Genomic DNA, 5,485 nt, shown 5'->3' on the forward strand with positions numbered 1-5,485 from the left:
AGAAAACATCACAGGCTGATCCCTTAAATATCCTCCACTCTTTGAAGGGAGCTGAAGCTTGCACGTTGTTAATTCCCACACAGGCCTAGATGCTATAAAATTTTAATTGGACCGTGAAGATGTAGAGCGGAAGGAGAGTACAGGCATTCTAGATGGAGGCAAATTTATATGCCAAGACACAGAGGCAGTGCAGTTCAGATGTTTATAGGAAATAAAAATTTCATCCATTCATTCATTCATTCCATAAATATTTATAGAGTACCTACTATGTGACAAACACTGTCCTAGACCCTGGATATTCAGCACTAAACAAGGAAAAATCTTTGTTCTCATGAGACTTTCATTCTGAGAGACAAGGGACAGATGGTAAACAAAAAATTAGATACCTTCAGACAGTGATAAGTATTATGAAGAAAAGAGCAAGGTAATATAGGGCATAAGTTGGGTAGAAGACATTAGATAGTGCTGTCAAGGAGGGGTTCAGTTTCTCTGGAGACAGGTTCTGTGATAGGACTGTCAGGTAGAAAACTAAAAAGATCTGTATGGGAGAGTCGATGGAACACTGTGAGTGTCAGGCCTGGTAAGCTCTTTTGGGACATTTCTAGAAAACACTAAGTACTTTTAATTCTTAAAGAAGTGCTATCCGGTGCTCACTTTCCTGACCAATGGTCTTTTCTAGTACCCTGTATAGAGGAACACTTGTATCCATGCTTGACAGCTAAGTGGAAATAATCATTCTCTATTTGGGCACTATTACATCTTGAGTCATTTAACTTTATTCAATTTCTAAATGCCAAGAGGCTAATCTTGACAAGCTTATCCAAGAGAGCTTTAAGAATTTTTTTTTAGTTGCTCATAAAGTATTTTCAAATCACATTCAACTTCAGTTTATTACTTTTCCTGTGTTTCACGAAAATTACCTCACACTGAAGTCTATCCACACGGGAATCAACGAAGTTCAACCACTTTTCAGTTGTTTTTGTAAAAATAACTGAATTTTGAAAAAAGTAATATTATTTCTTTACTTCCACACCTAAGGAAAAAAATGTCTCAATGGATTTTTCTCAAATATTCCAGTAATACAATTTTTCATTCAATGCAAATACAGAACGTTTTAACTTACAAGGAGAATTTTTTTTTTTAAATAAATAATGCTAAATTGTTCTCAAGAAATGATATGCTGTGAGTGGTGTAAGAGAGTGGCCATTTTTTCTTTTTTTTTTTAAAGGGAACTTTATTTTTATTTATTTATTTATTTATTTTTGGCGGCATTGGGTCTTCATTGCTGCGCGGGCTTTTCTCTGGTTGTGGCGAGCAGGGGCTACTCTTCATTGCGGTGTGTGGGCTTCTCATTGCAGTGGCTTCTCTTGTTGTGGAGGATGGGCTCTAGGTGCGTGGGCTTCAGTAGTTGTGGCACACGGGCTCAGTAGTTGTGGCTCGCGGGCTCTAGAGCTCAGGCTCAGTAGTTGTGGCGCACGGGCTTAGTTGCTCCGCAGCATGTGGGATCTTCCCGGACCAGGGCTTGAACCTGTGTCCTCTGCATTGTTAGGTGGATTCTTAACTACTGCACCACCAGGGAAGCCCCTACAAGGAGAATTTTTAAAGAACGTTTTAAGCATGTGAGCTATAGTGGAAACTTATTATCTTAATGATTTTTGTTTTTCTTGACACAAAAACTATTAATCGAACACTACTAGCTTTATTGTAGCTCTAAACCTCTGTACTTCCTTTAGAAGAGCTTGTAGTTTATAATGCTTACAGTCTGGCTATCTGGAGTACGTCTTATGAGAAGAAAACAGTTTCCATAAGTTAAGCTGAATGATATCAAAGAAATAGGCAATACTGAGATCATTTGCTGACAGTGTGTTAGGAGGGAAAGGCCTGAGAATGGAGGGGTGGGGCTGGGTTGTGGATCACATTAAACATTAGAAAAAATGGAAAAACATGACAAGAAAATGGGGTAGGAGTAAGGTGGTTTCTGTGTTCAGTAAGGACACACCATCCCATGAAATTAAGCAACAGTATCATGCTTGTTAATGTTGCCAGTTTTACAGAAACATCACTTATAAAACTGGACACTAAAGTATAATAAGAAAAAAGTCATCATTGCTTTTTATAAAATTATAGAGGTCACTCTTAGGAAAGCAATAGACAAGGTTAATTTTAAGGTTGCAGGTATAGTTTGAGGGTAGACTCCAAATTATTGTGCTGAGTTACTATCTTTCTTAATTTCATTCAGTTTATGAAATATTTTTTCAAAGTTTTCATAACTGGTAGGTGGGTGACAGGAGATGCAGCATAGCAGAGTTTATGGTGACCAGGGATGAGAGACTGGGTGCCAGGTAAGCAATAAAGAGTCGGATAAAAAGAGAAGACATGTATTGTATATGTAATAGTCAGCTTTGGCATACTGTAGACTGAGTGGCTTAACCAACAAAAGTTTTCTCTTAGTTCTGGAGACTAGAAGTCCAAGATCAAGGTCCTGGCTCATTTGGTTTCTGGTGAGAGCTCTCTTCCTGGCTGCCTTCTTGCAGTGTCCTCACATGTCCTTGGTGTGTATGTAGGGAGGGAGAGAGGAAAGGAGGGAGAGAGAAGGAGAGTAGCCAGCTCTCTAGTGTCTCTTCTTGTAAGGATACTAATCCTGTGGGATCAGGGCCCCACCCTTATGATCTCATTTAACCTTAATTACTTCCTTAGAAGCCCTTATTTCCAAATTTAGCCACACTGGGGGATTAGGGCTTCAACATATGATTTTTTTGAGGGTACATTAATCCATAAAATGTAGAAAAGGGGATGGGGCTTCTAACAGAAGCAGGAAGTAGAAAAGTTTTACTACAACTGAATAATAAATTTGGCTCTGAGCCTCCTGGCAAATAAGGCAAAAAGGGAAACATAATAGGCAGTGTGAATTTAAATCAGTGAATAATCTCTTTGACATCTTAAGACTATTCCCTCATACCGTGTGTTTCTGTTTGTTAAAGTAGTTTCTGATATTGACTGGTAAGGGCAGGAGGTGGGGAGGGATGTATTTTGGGGACTAGAAATTCTGTTGCATTTCATACCACACCATAGATTTTCTTTTTGTACATAGAAGGCTGATTTCAAACACTGCTTTTATCCCTTGGAGACTGGGTGGAAGATGTCAGGTAGTACAAGTTCTGGACTGGAGTTGACCTTATTGCCACGAGAATTAAAGACTGGGCTTTTGAACTGTCAATGCATATGCAGGAATGAAACAAAACAAGTGGAAAAGTCACAAATCCTGCAAGCAGATTTTTTCAAATCTGAGGGGGATTTGTAAACCCTATTGCTGGTTCAAGTTAATAAAATACTTTTTACCAAAAATGCTAAAGAAGATCACTTATGTTAATTGTTTTATATTCAAGTGAATTTAAAATGATTTTATCCTGATAGTTGCCACTATCTATGGAATAACTGAAGGCAATTTATTCATCACAAACTAAAGTTGACGTTTTTATTTTAGATGCTCAGGGTTGGTCAATATAATGTACACAGTGCAAAGGGTCACAAAATCATTTGAATGATGATTGTATTAATAATTAATATTAAGTTCTTAAATGGTTTGTGCCATTCTTATTTTTATTTTTTAATCATGCCATATAATCTTCAGTTAAGTACAAAGACCTTTTCAATCACATAACCTAGAGATGATTTCACCCTATTTGGCTGCCAGTCTCTTTATTTCTCTCTTCAGCAATGGTGAGGTGGATCCCTTTTCCTTGGGGAAGAGATAATCTGTGGTTTGTTGCCTTTACCAATAACAAAAATGTTGGCGAGCCAGGAGGCAAAGCTGTTGCCTTTGGCATCTTTCACATGAACCATATCAAAAGAACCAGGAGGTCTCTTTCTGTTGGTGATCACACCAATTCTTCCCAGGTTAGCACCTCTGGTCACCACATACAGGTTACCAGTGTTAAACTTGATGAAATGGGTAATCTTGTTAGTCTCCAAATCAGTCTGAATGGTGTCATTCACCTTGATGAGGGGATCAGGGTAGCAGGTGGTATGATCATCATGAGTTACCAGATGAGGGATTCCTTTTGTGCCCACAAAGATCTTTCTCACTTTGTATGACTTGTACTTAGCTTCCTTAGGTGTACTACAACGAACAGCAAAGTGACCCTTGGTGTCATAGAGAGATGGAAATTCTCTCTGGTCTTGTTAAGGCTGATGAAATCTATTAAACCAGCAGGGTAGGTTATATCAGCTTGGACCTTGCCATCAGTCTTAATGAACTGTTGCATGCAGATCTTCTTTGCTTCATTTCCTGTCAGAGCATACTTAGGTCTGTTCCTTAGAAAACGATGAGGGGGAGACATTCTCTCAGGCTTGTGGGGACTGGTAGATGGACAAGGAACGGACACATTGGTCAGTTTATCAGCATCCAATGCTTTGGAGTTGTTACATGCTTCAGATGTTTCTTGGGATCATGAGTCATGGCTGTGCTAGCCATGAAAAGAGCATTCTTCAATCCTTTTTAGCTTGCCTAAACTTTCTTTGAAGTTAACTTGGTTCTTAAATTTACATTGTTTTCTCAAAGTGGTAAAAAGAGAAAAAATAATTTCTGATCATTGAGATCCTTTCAAAATGGCAAATTCAAGACTATCAGTGTGTCTGTCAAAGTATAACCAGAAAAACAAGTATAATGTAAACCTCAACACTTTTTTCCTTCATTCATCCTTCTGTTCATTCACAATTTGATCAGTTTATATTGAGTACCATCTACATGCCAGGATATTTGTTAGGCTCTGGATAAACTGTGGTCTCTTGGAATTTCCATGCTATTAAAATGCAATGTGGTGTGATAGCTGCCATTCTAGAGATAAGCACAAGTGTTACTGGAACACTCGTGGGCGTCACCCTGGCTAGATGAGAAAATTTGGGTTGGTTTCTGGAGGAAGTAGCATGTGGGCTGTACGATGAATAAGAGCAAGCCATGGATAGAGCAGGGAGTTCCAGAGGTGACACTGTATGCTTGGGAGCAGCTGGTTCAAAGGCAGAGAGGCACAACTGAGTGAAAACTTAGAGTGACGTGTGTACAGTGGACTATCGAGTGAGAGTAGTGTGAGGCAAGGGGGAAGGCTAGGATAGAGCTTTGCATGCCATGCTAATTTGGCACCTTCTCCTAAAAGCACTCCTAAAACCTTTGAAGGGTTTTAACCATTGGATTGGGGGTGATCAGATCTGATTTTTGAATGACAGTGCCAATAGGAGTGTGGCAAATAGATTGAGGGTGGGGTGCGAGAACCGTGGTCTAGGATCAAGTTAGAAACTATTGCAGTAATCCTGGCAAGAAGTGACGAGGTCCTGAGTGAGACTGTTAACTATTTCCCAAAGACATAAAAACAAATTTCTTACACAATTCTGGGCCAGATGCTTTAAACAGTTATTTAAAGGAAAGCAGATAATTTCTGTTTACAGGCAAGGCTAGTTCATTTTTTTCTTTCTCCTTAAAAACAATATA

The 5,485-nt window shown here is 39.0% G+C and overlaps 1 pseudogene; it reads right to left on the reverse strand.

Annotated features, from left to right (window-relative positions):
- Positions 1 to 3,674: 3,674 nt before the first annotated feature.
- On the reverse strand, positions 3,675 to 4,459 carry LOC118906788 (annotated as a pseudogene).
- Positions 4,460 to 5,485: the final 1,026 nt, after the last annotated feature.

This window comes from Balaenoptera musculus, chromosome 1 (genome assembly GCF_009873245.2).
Source record: "Balaenoptera musculus isolate JJ_BM4_2016_0621 chromosome 1, mBalMus1.pri.v3, whole genome shotgun sequence".
Taxonomy (NCBI): Eukaryota; Metazoa; Chordata; class Mammalia; order Artiodactyla; family Balaenopteridae; genus Balaenoptera; species Balaenoptera musculus.